The 14976-nt window shown below is 38.1% G+C and overlaps 1 protein-coding gene across 3 annotated transcripts in view; it reads right to left on the bottom strand.

Annotated features, from left to right (window-relative positions):
* The window catches only part of LOC139592796 (trypsin I-P1-like), a 70601-nt gene that overhangs the window by 38098 nt on the left and 17527 nt on the right, over positions 1 to 14976 (bottom strand). The window lies entirely within an intron of this gene.

Genomic DNA, 14976 nt, shown 5'->3' with positions numbered 1-14976 from the left:
CAGTGAAAAGAAAGGGGAAATGCAGAATGTTGCAATCAACATGTAGTTGTTTATTGTACAGTAAATTCTGATTTGTTTCTAGTGTATTTTTCCTGGAAAAGGCCACGAAAAGCCTCCATACATGTCCCACATCACCTTGTCTTTTTCAGCTGTTGAAGTGTAGGGGCTGCCTTGCTCAGAGACAAGGTGTCACTGCTCATTGTTAATCTTTCACAATGTGAGCTGATATCTCTAAATCCCTTAAAGCTTCTGCAGGAACTCAGATGGTGTTGAACATCCGGGCAAGGACAGAGTGGTGGTGATGTTCAGGCAGAGGGGGATATTTGTCCTGATTGCAGCTGGGATGGAGTTATTTTCTTACTAGGTGGCACAGTGCTGTGTTTTGAATTAGTACGATAATAAAGTTGATAACACACTGATGTTTTCGTTGTTGCTTAGAAGACCTTACTCTAAATCAAGGACTTTTCAGTTTCCCATGCTCTGTCAGTGAGCAGATGCACAAGAAATTGGGAGGGAGCATGGTCAGGACAGCTGACACAAACTGGCCTGAGGGATACTCTGTACTAGAGAACACCATGCCCAGTACATACACTGGGGAGAGTTTTGCCAGAAGCCACCAAATGCTGCACAGGTGTAGGCTGGGGACTCAGTGGGTGGTATTGTGCATCACTTGGTTTTTTTGGGTTTTAATTTGCTTTCTCCTTTTCCTTTTAAAATTATTTTTACCATGACTATTATTATTAAACTGCTCTTTTCTCAACCCACGAATTTTACGTTTTTCCAATTCGCTTCTTTATTCCATTGTGGGTGGGAGAAGCATGAGCATGTGGCTGTGTAGTTCTTAGTTGCCAGTAGGGGTTAAATAACAATAGTCCTTCTTAGTGCCCAGTGTGGGGCAAAAAGAGTTGAGGAAACAACAGATCTGACCAGAGCACATTAAAACAAAAATGTTTTAAGCATTCATTTTATTAGTTCAATAGTCACTGGCCACACTGCTGATTTATTTGCTCTCAGAGTTTCTGCATGTGTGTTCATATAATACTTCACTTGATGTGTGTGTTCCCTGTTATGCTGTCTATCCTTCTCAAGGTCTGGGCCAAGGCTGTCATTTTGTAGTTCTATGCAATACTGGCTTATGATTAGATAGAATCACTGGTTGTGAAACTAATCTGGTACATGTGATCTGTGTGCTCAGCATTGCTGTCACCTCTGTGTTTCGGGAGCCATCTATTGGGAACTATTAATAATTACACTCTCCACCTTTTCTCCTTGCAGAGACACTATAGGGGACAAACATCCTTCCTTCCTTCCTTCCTTCCTTCCTTCCTTCCTTCCTTCCTTCCTTCCTTCCTTCCTTCCTTCCTTCCTTCCTTCCTTCCCTCCCAGCTGTTTACTGTAGCATGTGGGATTTTTAAAGGTATTGAATATCCTTTGAATTACCTCAAAACAAAGCTGCTCCTTCTGCTAGGATCCAGCCTACTGTCGAATTCAGTTCAGATCTTGTTTAGGGCTAAGCAAATGCCTATAACATGGTACTCCAGAAAGAACTCCAGACAATGGACTCACATCCAACAGAACCTTACTGACCCCTGGTTCAAAGAAAAGGGTACTGAGTCGTGTATTACATCTCCTCTCATGCACCAGCCTCTGGAAAAATTCAACAATGCAATGGACTGTAAAAGACTACATTGAAAGCAATGGATGAGGGGGACCCTCAAACTTTGGGTTACAAAGGTGACCTGGTTAGTCAACACTATGCAATCTGCCCACTGATCTGGCCCTCCCCAAACTTTTATGACTGTAGAATGGGATAAAGTTGCTGTAGTGGACATAAAAAATACTCCAGGGAAAACAGTCTAGGTTATTCCTGCCTCAGGCAAAGGCTGATCCATCCACAGGATTGCTTTTACTCAGGAGCCTGAGTGCCCTTGGTGGGTAAAGTGGGAGGATGGGGAGGTCTGGTGTGTGCCTCAGGGGGATTTGATTTTGGGTAAGAATAGCCAATCAATTAAATTGCATGATGTTAATTACTAGATAACACTATATATTATCACTTGTGCAGTGGCTGTATGCTCATCACACTGAGATTTGAGCCCCACTTCGTTTTGATTGTCACATTAATGAAAACTGAATTTTGATGAAACTGGACAAGCACAGCAGTGATGAAATCAGAACTGACTTCAACATGCAACAACTCACACACCATCTTTGCTGCCGTGAAAGACTGTTATGACAGATAGAGCCCAATTTCACTAAAGGACTAAATGAACTCAATAAATGGTCCATACACTAAGAGAATATACCTGTGCACGTATATCCAAAAACAGGAAAGATGATAGATAGGGTATTGGAAGGGTGGCATGACATACGTTATATGGAACAAGTGATGTAGTACAAGTTTTAGCTGGGATAGAACTAATTTTCTTCTTAGTAGTTGGCACAGTGCTGTGTCTTGGATTTAGTGTGAAATAATGTTGATAACACACTGATGTTTCAGTTGTTGCTAAGTAGTGCTTACTCTAAATCAAGACCTTTTCAATTTCTCTTGCTCTGCCAGAAACTAGGTGCAGAAGAACTGGGAGGGAGCATGGCCAGGACAGCTGACCTGAAGTGGCCAAAGACACATTCCATACGATGCAATGTTATTCTCACTATTTAAATGGAGGGGAGTTGGCTGTGAGCCACCAATTGCTGCTCAGGGATGGGCTGGGCATTGGTCAGTGAGTGATGAGTGACTGTATTGTGCATCACTTGTTTCCCTTTTTCCCTTTTTAAATTATTTTTCACTATCTTCATCATCATCATCATCTTTTACATTATTTCAATAATTAAGGCATTCTTAACCTGTGAATTTTACCTTTTTCTACTTCCCAATCCCATCCTGCTGAGGGGAGAGGGGGGAGCAGGTGGCTGTGTGATACTTACTGAGTGGCTGGAATTAAAACACAGCAGTATCCTAGACATGGAAGCAGGGAAGCACAGGATAGAGAACTGAGGAAACAGCAGTGTGAGGTGAGGGTGAATAAGGTTAGTTCTTCTTTTGGGTGAGTTGAGTGGCAGTGACAGAACAGGGGTTTGGATTTCTATTTAGGAGGTGTAAAAATATGTGATGTAAGGGTTTGTAATCGGTACGATAGGAGATGTAGGATCATACAGTATTTCAAGTGAAATTTGTACTTTTGCCCCCTCAAAGGGTCATAAAATCAGGAGTGATCTATAAGATCATCTTGGAGACAACAGTGTGTCTTTGGAATATGGTGGTGTACATTTCTCAGGAATTATTTAGTCACCCCAAAATAGCACATATACAGTACCTAGGGGCATGCAATAAAAACAATGGGAAGTTGAGGACCACAGGCTGAATATTCCTTTATGAGAAGGAGTTAACCTGCTAGACCCACTTGTCTTAGAAGACAGAGTTGTAGAAGGAGTTGTGAAACCACAGTTTTTAATACAATAAACTTGGAAGGAGGATTTGGAAGGATTCTTGTTTTCATGATAAGATTTCAATAGCACATCCAACTGATTAATTAATTAGTATTTATGAGTGTCCTTATCCAAGCATATGTGGCATACCAAGAATATTTGGTGCAAGAACATAATGCAGGATTGGGAACAGTTATGAAAGAAATATTGGTGTTGAGGGGGAAGAGATAACTAAAAATGTACTGTTGTGGTGTAACCCGGGTAGGCAGCTAAGCACCACCCAGCCACACGCTCACTCCCCTGCAGTGGGATGGGGGAGATGAACGGAAGGGTAGAAGTGTGAAAACTCATGGGCTGAGATAAAGATGGTTTAATAGGTAAAGCAAAGCAAAAATAAGGAGTTCATTCATTACTTCCCATCAACAGGCAAATATTTTCCCGTCTCCAGGCAAGCAGTGCTCCATCACGCTTAATGGGAAGACAAATGGCAACACTCTGATCCTTCCTCTTTCTCCTCCTTTCCCCAGCTCTTACTGCTCAGCATGATGCCATATGGTATGGACATCCCTTTGGTCATTGGGGTCAGCTGTCCTGGCTCTGGCCTATCTCAACTTCTTCCACACTTTCAACCTACTCATGGGCAGGGCTGTATGAGAAACAAAAAAAGCTTCAATATTGTGTAATTTCTGCTCAGCAGTATTGAAAACTTTGGTGTATTATTGACACTGTTTTGGTCACAAATCCAAAGCATGGCACCATAACCTATTGTGAAGAAAATTAACTCTCCCTTAGCCCAAACAATGAGTATTTATAAAATTTTAATCTTATAAGATGCTAGTGGAACATCTGCAAATAATGAACATTCATAAAAATCATGGCCTTTTCTTCCAGCAGTTCCTCAAGACTCAAATTCTTCTTCCATTCCGAAAGGAGAAACAGACAAACAGATTTTGCATTTCTATCAAAGATATTAACTATTGACCAAACCTAGTCTGCTGCTTGTTTTTATCTAAGAGAACTGTTATACTGTACCTTGGAGCTCTTTGGATCATGCTAACTTTAGATATATTGTCTAGCTGCAGATGGTTCATTTTATTTAGAATGCAGAAATAGAAGGCATTCATTTAAATGCAAATTTGCCACTATGTCCTATGGAATTTCCTCTCACTGAACAGTGTTTTTGTAACTGGAAAAATACTGACACTCATGTATGCCTGCCCCTATTTTGCTGCAGTAAAGTGCAAGAGCTGTTAACCATTATAATTTGTGACAAACAACTGCCAAAAAGAAATCTTACATTAAACATCTTGACATACTGATGTATGAGTGGGGGATATCTGCCCAGTTTAATGTTTTAATTAAAGCAGAACATTAGAATATTAGCTTTTTGTAGAACCAAAAATTCACATTCTCTGGAATTTTCTTGACTGATGCAGCAGTTTTCAAAAGATGATAACCAAATTTAATATTTCATGACAGATAATTTGCATATTTTCAAAGTCCCACCTTCTCACAGTTGTCAGATCTTTCATACTTCTTTCAAACAATGTCATGTGTCTCATTGCTTTAACAAATATTAACCAGATTACATCACATCATTTTTTTCTCTGTTCATGTGGTATCAGCATTGAAAAATGAATCTCTGAACCTCAAGTTATTGTGACATTAATGTTTTCAAAGAGAGTGTCTAGGTGTTTGTTTTGTTGGTCTCATCTGTATTGGGTTTCTTGTTTGGTTTATCTTATTTTGTTTTTAATTTGAAACAGGAGTCAAGACGCAGCTAACAGCTTTAGGACAAGTACGATCAGTATCATGTGATGTCAACGTTGCTTCAAGCTTCACCTTTCTCTTACACAGTCTACAAAAAAATCCCCTTATGTATTCTACAAAACTATACAAGAATGAAGCATGACATGTCTATCATGAAGTGTCTGTCTGGTTGTGTGGTGGTCTGGGTTCTGATCTTAGACTCACTAAGAAATATTTATTTTGTTTATTTTCTTAGTTTGGTTTAATTTCAATTGCATGAGATTCCTTACTTCTGGAATAAACTGCAGCACCTAATCCTGCAGATAAACCTTAACATACCACTCTAGTCAAAGCTACACTGGGCCTGTAATCTAAGCATATATTTATGAACTTGGCAGAATTATAGCCCATAATTGTGTAAGAAATATTATGTTGAAAAATGCTGTTCAGCATTACATTCTTTCATCCCTTTCCCCTTATATTTCAATCATACAATCAATTTGCTGTCCACAAAATCTTTTAGGTATCACTCATGAATATAGTTTGGTTGGTTTCTGTGTCCATGGAGTATTTCTGAGGAGTAATGATATTTTTTAAAATGCCCCAGGTTTGTTCTGAGAATTAAATAGCATAGAATGCAATAAATCATACACCAATTAAAATTCAAGGTGTTAAGATTAGCTAGATGTTCTCCAAGTGTTCCCCATTTTCCCCTTTCTGCTTTTTCGTCTTTACTGGAACATCCTTTTCTTTAACCTGTGAAGTGCTCTTGTTTGATTTTTTGAGCCATGTCCTGGAGGATTTTTTATTTAAAAGTTCTAAACTCCCTTTTTGACATCAGTAGCAAATGTAATAAATGAAGCAGAGCTTGACACCAAAACTTTGCTGCCTCTCCAGAGATGTTTCCCTCTAACACTCCTCAGTGTGGATCGGAAGGACCGTAGGCACTCTAGTCACTTCCCAGGTTCTCCCTCACACTGCTAAGAATGGAAGGAATCTCTCTCCTTGGCCAGCACATGTGCCTTTGTGCTAGACTCTCCGAGTCTATCATGCACCTCTTTAGAGTAGTCAGTGAAGGAGTAGCACAAAACACTGCTGTTTTGTACAGTGCTGTACAAAACACTCACTGTGTTATTACCTGAGTGAGCTACACTTTACATCAGTGTACTTGTTTATGCTTATTATTATTCTAAATTTTTATTGAGGAAGATCAGATTGTATTAGTGCACATTGTCCCCAGGTAAGAAGAGAGAGCCCATGCTCTGATGAGTTTACAGTCAAAATAGACAAACTAGGGTGGGGAACAGAAGAACTCACTTTTAGCATATGAACACAACAATCCTCCTGCGAGGTCCACATCTCCACCTCCTTCTCTTATTTTGTACAACACATGTTGTGTCACATGTGTTAATCTGTGACAGTGCCATCATTGCTCTGAACACAAAATCAAGCATCAACCAAGATAAGGATTTCACCATTATCTTCCAGGCACCTGTTTGCTTAATTAGGGGCCAACTCCATGGCTGTAATAAACTATTTTGTGTCAGGACAAAACAGGACAAAGGGGAACGCTTTTGCAGCGTGGATTATTTCAGTGCACTAAGTTTGGGACTGAGGTTTGTAGATGAAAGTGTTTTCATTTCATAAGAACAGTACAAACTGGGGAGAGGTCCAGTTTGATTGCAAAATGCAGCAGCATCAAAAATTCAGAACATTGATAAAAATCCAGACACTGGGGTCCATGTTTCCTGTGCATACTGCTTTTCAAAGAAAGGGAAAATTATGCAAAACCTCATATTTTGATGGTTAGTTAAGCTACAAAGGCAAGAAAATCCAATGAGAATTCTCTCATTTGACAAAAAAAAATTCTGTTTTACCATCACAGACTCTTTTAACTGCTGGAGCATATATTGGTTCAAGAAAACCATCTTGAAAGTGAAGTCTCTTTCACGTGTGTTAAAACATGCAGATCTGTCTATAGGAAACTGTGACAGCCCTGCGAGGCACCACTTTGCATTTTTTAGCTACTATAAGCCTATGAAAATGCAATCTTGAGCTAGAACCCTCTTCTTATAAGAGCTAAGCCACTTCTTTTGATCATATTACTTTGGATGAATTACAGCACCCACATCCATCTCTTGGAAGGCTAGGTCCCTAGGATCTTGCCTAGCTTTCCTAACAACTTAAAATATATCTAATTAGGGAAATGTCTTGGGGAAACTTCAGACAGTTTTGAGCTGAAAAACTCATAATAAATGAAGGATGTGGAAAAACTTGGAAAGGGTCTGGCAGAGTGATGCTAAAATGGTGTAGGGCCTAGAGCACATGATCTGCAAAGGAGATGGTTAGTCTGGTAAAGGGAAAATGAAAACCAGTACATAACCATCTCCAGGAGTACTTCCAATAACTCTTTTTCATTTTTTCTTTTTCTTTTTCTTTTTCTTTTTTCTCTTTTTCCTTTACTTTTTCTTCTGCTTCCGCTTCTTCATCTTTTGCTGCTGCTTCATGCACTGCTTATGCTTCTGCATCTGGTTCTTCTTCATCTCTTCTGCTTCTACTTATTTTATTTCTTCTGTTTCTGCTTTTTCCTCTCCTCCTGCTTATTCTGCTGCTGCTTCTGCTGCATTTCTGCTCCTTTTTCTCCTTCTACTTCTTTTGCTTCTGCTTCATCTTCTGCTGCTGCTTTTGTTTCTTCTTCTTCTTCTTCTTCTTCTTCTTCTGCTTCTTCTTCTTCTTCCTCCTCCTCCTCCTCCTTCTTCTCCTCCTCCAGCAGATGTTATGCCAACTAACCAGTATCTTTAGTGTGTTGGTTTTTGGGGGTTTTTTATGTGAACAAGGCTTATACCATTCCTTTCTTGATCTGCCCTTACCAGATGAAACATTCCAAATACCTTTGATCTATCCTGCTGTCTACTCAAAGGAATCTGCAATTCTCTGGAGGGAAAAATTAAATTATTTATACAGTTTAAAATCACTGTGTGTAGGCAAAGAGTATTAGAATCACTGTGAAACACACATAAATTAAAATTGTAAATGCAATTATTTGTTTCTTATTTAGATGGGTTGTTTTAAAATTCTGTGCAGTAGTTTTGCTTTCATGAGCGAATATCCTGGACAAGGATTATCTAGAGCATTATGATGGTGGATAGAACTGCCTTCCAAAGGGACCCTAGCAGACTGGAGAAATTACACAGGCTCCAAGACCACATGGCCATGACTGATAGTGCCTTGATAGAGCCTTTACTGGGAACTAGTTGGCCTTAACCATCTCAATCCAATTCACTGTGAGGACCATGGAAAGTACATCCAGGTACCTGTTGTCACACTGAGCTGGTTTGGGCTGAAACACAGCTATTTTTTTTTCTAGGAGGTTATGTGGAGCTGTGCTTTGGATTTGTGACCAAAACAGTGTCAATAATACATGAAACTTCTGTTATGGCTGAGCAGCACTTACACAACACCAAGGCCTTTTCTGTTTCTCACACAGCCCTGCCAATGAGTAGCCTGAAGGTGTGGAAGAAGTTGGGAGAGGACAGAGCCATGACAGCTGACCCCAGTGACCAAAGGGATGTTCCATACATATGGCATCATGCTCAACATAAAAATCTAGGGAAAAGGAGAGAGTGTGGAGATTCAGATTTACTATCTTTGTCTTTCCAAGTAACCATTCTGTGTCATTAAACCCTGCTTTCCTGGAAGTGTCAAAATGTCTGCCTGTTGACTGCAATTAATGAATTAATTCCTTATTTTTCATTTGCTCACGAATGCAGTTTTTGCTTTATCCTCGTTCTATTCCCTGTCTCTTTTCAAATTTTTCGTTACTCATTCTGCCTGTGGGGAGTAAGAACCATCTTTTGATTCTCATGTTTTTTCTACAGTGTAAAAGAAAGTCTCTTGTATCTGCACTTGCTTTTATGATTCCTTCACAGTCAAAGCATTGTAAAGGGAACTCAGTATACATCCAAATCAGGCAATCTCTCTCTGATAAAACTTTAGCCTTTCAAGAAGGAAGCAATTTGTCCTTTCCAAGTGTAGCTACTTGTGAAATGACTGGAGGTTAACTTCGGTTGAGTAGCCAGATATTAGAACAGAGGTAACTTAAAGAATGAAATGACACATATTTATGGATGCATTATGAAATTCAAAACTAGGAGGAAAATGCAAGTAAAATGTGATTATGGTAATTTCAGCAATCTAAAATGTATTTGTAACTGAAGAGATGTGAATTTAAGAAGGAGATAACCTCAGGTAAGCATATCTTAATACATCTTTCTTATAAATGTCTCATAAAAATATGTATTTCTACTGCAGTGATCCTGACAGTGAGACTACTATGCATTGAGGAGTTAGTGATGCACACAACAGGTTCCTGAATAGGGCCAGGTTTGTGCTGTGCCAAACATACAGAGTGGCCTTCAGGCTTGTGTTGTCCACCAGCACAGTACACAACAAATAACATCAGTCATTCAATTTCAGTTTTTTCTAAAAAACTTTGGGGAGCAAATAACAAAGGTTTAGACATAATAAATACTACTGCTAGTCAGACACCATAGAAATATTTCACAGATCTTTTGTGTGCCTCTTATTTTTAATCTTAGCATGTGTTTAGTCTCTAACAGTTAAAGTTCTGCCTCTCATGTCTCTCTTATACTATCTGTTCAAAGAGGTAAGCAAAAGTACTTTCCTTTTGTATTTAATTGTTCTGTTCTCTTTTGTTAAACCTGACTTTGGTCAAAATCAATCCAGTCTAAATTCTGTCAATAACAGGAGATGTTTGCCTCCAGACCTTGCATAAAAATATTATTTGAAATAGCAAAGACTGCATAAGTTCAGACACTTTGCCGAACTTTCAAGGCAGCCCACAAAGCCTCATTCAAAGGCACTGAGGCCTAAATAACCAGTGGGATTTTGTCTATCCTTTTACCTAAGTGTGGAAATTCTGGTATATGACAAAAGACAAGTTGTATATGCCATCCTGTAACTTTTTAAGATGATTAATTATGCATGATTACAGAAGGTTTTTTTTGTTATTTTGTTAGTGTATTAAGGCCAAATACCTAAGAATTTCCAAACAGAAGTGCTTAATGAAGGACACAGATTGTATGCATTTTCTAACTAAGATCGTTGGCACAGCACTTCGATTAGATGGGTTTACTTCTGGATATCAATGTTATCATCTTTCTACTACTTCTTGTTCCTAGATAATGATGAGAGTCCTTAAAGCTAAGATTCTTGACTCTTAATCCAAAATTTTATGGTCCTTGGGAGAGAAATTTTGGTGCATCTCAAAAATAAGTTTTAAAAGATAATGACTTCAGAATTCCTAAGAACATCAGAATTGAATATGCAAAAGGAAATAATAAGAAAACCCCAAAGCCCTCAAATATGTGGAAGAGGTTCTATTAATGAAGGTAACATGGGAGGTTTCTCACAGTAGAGAGTGTTCTTGGTTAAACAGCTGTTCACTACTTCATGGCTTTCACATTCCTGCCAAAACTGGAGGAACTATAAAAGGAAAAAATTGAGGTCCTTAGCCTCATTTTCTTTCCTGTCCTCATGCTTATATCAAACATGCATATATGACAATAGAGACAGGATGCGTGAGAATAGAAAATAAACGTTGAGCAAACTAAGTAGGAATGCTGAATGCCAAGATAAAATCTATAGCAAATTATTACCCCAACAGGTTTATTTTAAGTGCAGTGAATGGAGTGGAGTTGAAAACAAGACGATATGTCTTTAAAAAGTTACTTTGCAGCATGTTGCAAGGTGATACAGAAACTGCTAAAGTAGAACTCAAAATTAACAAAATGCTTTGGCTGGATTTTCCCTAGAGAGAGATACTTTGCAAAGCAGGTGTAAAAAACCATGGGAGTCTTTGTAAAACAAATGAACTGTGCCTCTTAATTAAGAGAGACCCTCAGCACTCTTGGCAAGTCAAGGAAAACATGCTTATATCAAAATCAGCTGGCTGTTTTAAGTGAATTTAGGATTTGTGCCATGTATTGGCCTGACTGGAGCTCTGGAGACTGAAATCACTCAAAATAAGCAAGGAAGCAATTGTGCAGACTTCCCTACCTTCATCCCACAAAAATGTTTTGTTTCTATCCTCTCAGAGCTCTCCCAAGATGTTTCCATTCATTCTCCAAGCCTGTTTCATGCAAGGCTTTTTTGATGACTACTCAAGGTCTAGTCCTGTCAGCATAAGGATTCCTGCTGTGCTTAAGCGCATGACTTAAGGAGGGAGTAGAGAGTGCTAAGTTTGCTACTGAGGTATTTATGTTCTTGTAAATAAAGCAATATGCAATTTCTGAGAACATGCAAAGGGATCTTCATCCGTCTTTACCCTGTGAGTGATTACTGTTTAAAATTTTAATAAGAATCAAGAGTTAAATTTAAATTTAGTCTCTACTCCTGTGCAAACTCTTGACTCCACTGTGTCTGTTGCACAGATTTATCAGGAGTCTGCACATAGAACTTTATTGGCCTTTTCTGATCTTCCCAAAGAAAGCTTAAAGAGGTTCAACCAATTTTAACATGGTTTTTTCTATCTAACAGTGCTGCTGATCCACAGCTACAAATGGTCAAATTTGCTTCATGTAAGAATGTAAGAATTGCAACAGCAGCATAAACAGGCTCACATAAATAAATTTGAGAACACTTTAGTGAGATCTGTAAAGAAGACTGTTTCATCTTGTTTTGCAGAGTAAAATAAATTAAATCCAGGAAAATCAAACAATTCATTTTGAGTATGTCTGAAGTATCTGGAAGAAGGAAAGCTTGATTCATATGATCTTATTATTCATTCTGTAATGTTTAGCTAGTTTCTTTTGTAAAGATGATTTTTCTCTAGATTTGTATAATATGGTCCTTTCACTAGACAAAATGAGACATTGCCTTTGTAAATTTGCTGAATCAATTGTGCATTAAAACATGACTAATGAAGCACGCAAATCAGATTCTTACTTTTGTCATTTTTATTGTCTTTAGAAATGGTGACTTTCCTATTTGGTAGATGAAAAGCTTTCTCATTCATTGTGTAGGTTAAGCAGGCTTTTGTAAAGAAATGGAGTGCAACTCAAAACTCAAAAGGATTTTAATTGATTTTATTCTTTAATAAAGCAGCTGTAAAGATGTTGGCTATACAAGAATAAAGTAGCTTATCAAATTTCTTGCACTGAAAAAGAATCCTTCTACTGAGAAAGATAACTATTAGCTACAGTTACAGAATAGAAATAAATTGTTTTGGCCTGATCTAACAAAAGAAAAACTAGGTTTGGAGATCTTTTTGTTGTTGTTGCTTTGGAACATCTGTCAGTTTTTCCATTTTGGATAAATCAAATATCAAGCAGCCACAGATAAATCAACCTAAATGAAGTGAGTGCTCCTTCTGTATCCATAAGATACAGAATTAGTTGCCAAAGGCAACTGGTGGATTGATGGGAAAAGGAGAAACCTGAGCAGAAAACAGTGAGACACATGAATAGTACATTGTCATTTAAGCATTCTACACAAAATCTGATCATCGCTGGCTTTGATGGATTTTTATGAGGTGATGAGAAAATTCATCTCATTTTAAAATGTTCATAAGCAGAACATAGCACTCAAGAACAAAGATTTAATTTCAGACTTTATTTTTAGGAACGTATTCAAAGAGTAAATCTGGAAAACACATCACAGGGTCATAGAATGGTTTGTGTTAGAAGGGACCTCAAAAACCATCTAATTCCAACCCCACTGCCATGGGTGAATTTTTAGGACCAATGCTTCATTTGCCTGGTTGCACCTGAAAAGAAAATGCACTTTCTAATGACATTGAAAGCAAAACATTATTTGGATTATATAATCTCAACTTTTTTTTTCCCTGACAGAATCTTAATATTTAGTTTCCGACTTTCACTTTTGTGAAATTGTTTTCCTTTAACAATTGAAAGAGTTACATATTTAGGCATGCACACATAGTCAAAAGCAAAATTTCCTTTGATGAAAAAGACAGCCCTTCCCAACATATTTTCCCAAGAAAGGTGATTTTTAATTGATTAATTTGTTTTTGCAAAGGAAATAGATTTCTCTGATTCGCATTAGTTAATGCTTGCATGTTTGGAGTCACAAACAGCTCCTAATAACTCTCCAGGTAAAAAACTGCTTAGATTTATGTCTGATATATATCCTGGAAGAACACTCTTTAAAACAAAGGAATACATGCATTTGTAAAAGGCTGCTGGTTTTGAATATGCACTGAACTTATGCATTATATGAGCTGAAAAACTCCAGAAACGAGTCTTTGGGAAGTCTAAGGTCTACGACAGAACAATCTGCTGACTATTGTTTTGCAGTTCAAGAGATTTCTGCCTGTGTCTCTCCCTCTTGTGCTGCTTGTGTCTGTTCTGGGAGTAAGGGAGATGACAGGGAACACAAGCCTTCACATGTACCACTGCAGTGGAAAATCTCATCACGTAGCACATTCTGCCAGGAAAAGTGTTTTGGTCTAAAATATCATGCCATGAACTGGAGAGTTTGAAAAGCAGAGGTTGTTTTCTCTCTCCTCTGTGGTTGATTGGAAAGTTTCTAGCAGCAAGGACAAAAGGCAGCTGGGCAACTCTGCAAGCTCCCTCAGAAAGGGAACACCAGAACTTGCTTATGTAGACCCAGGTTACTAACTACGTTGTAACTAGGTGTCAGTTTGCATAATTTTATTGTTTATTTATTTGCTGGATGTTTAATACTGCAGATTGCACTTCTGTTCTTTAAACAGAAATCACAGTGCTTTTGAAAGCAAAGATGTATATACTTGCATTAGGAACAAGCAGAGTGCTTGGAAAATTTTCTGAGATTCACTTAAATATGTCAAAGTGGGTGTGTGTCTAATTTGATTTGCTCATTTGCTGGGTTAAGAAATTGCTGATCATTTGGAGTCATGTGCTTTCTTTTATGGAACAATCTAATGGAAACTCATACTCTCAAAAAGCATAGTAAGTTGCATCTTCAAAAGCAAGTTTGTATTCAAACATCATCTGCAGAAGTCATCCCACTGACAGTGATACACAAATCATGTTTGTGTATCACAATCCTCACACAGACCACAGTACCATGATGCTATTGATAAACAAAAATGCTCTGTCTCAGATATTATTTAGCATATTGGCTTAGTTTAATAACCAACTCAGCTTTTTCAGGTAAGCCTGCTTTTTCTTTCAGAACCAAGAATTCAAATTTCATCTTGTAGCAAAATTTGCAAATTTACAATAATATTTAAATTATTTGGGGTTTATTTAGGTTTAAAATAGACCAAGGCACTAATGATTCTGACACAGGGCTTGAAGGGTCTTAGGAACTGAGACTCTGATAGTCTTCTTCATGCTTTGTATTTAACATCTGTGCCAAAAGTATCACAGTCTCATTCTTTTCTGTGACATCATCAGAAAGAATATGTTGTGAAAAATCAATTTTCCCATAGCCATTTCTAGAGAAGAACTGGATATTAATTTCTTTAAAATTCATGTTTCCTCACTCACCTGCAGTAAGCGATGATTTCTGACATGAAAAAAGGGAGCAGATTGGAAATTGTCCCATCCTAGAGCATTTGCTGTGTTTAAAGTGAGATAGCAGTGAGAGCCTTTCAAGTACACTGCAACACAGGTAATCAAACCATGGGAAGAAAGGCTCTCCTCAGCACCTAACAGAGACTGGAAATATTGGCTGGACTTCCTCTGCTGAAATCATAAAATCAGGAGTGCAAATTACAAATTTCAAAGACCTGGGAAGATCAACTACTGATATGTCACCTCACTCCCATGAAAG

This window comes from Agelaius tricolor, unplaced genomic scaffold, assembly GCF_023055355.1.
Source record: "Agelaius tricolor isolate 1412-34295 unplaced genomic scaffold, bAgeTri1.0.p SCAF_9, whole genome shotgun sequence".
In the NCBI taxonomy this organism is placed as follows: domain Eukaryota; kingdom Metazoa; phylum Chordata; class Aves; order Passeriformes; family Icteridae; genus Agelaius; species Agelaius tricolor.
The sequence above is the reverse complement of the archived record's forward strand: the minus strand, read 5'-3'. Positions and strand labels throughout refer to the sequence as shown.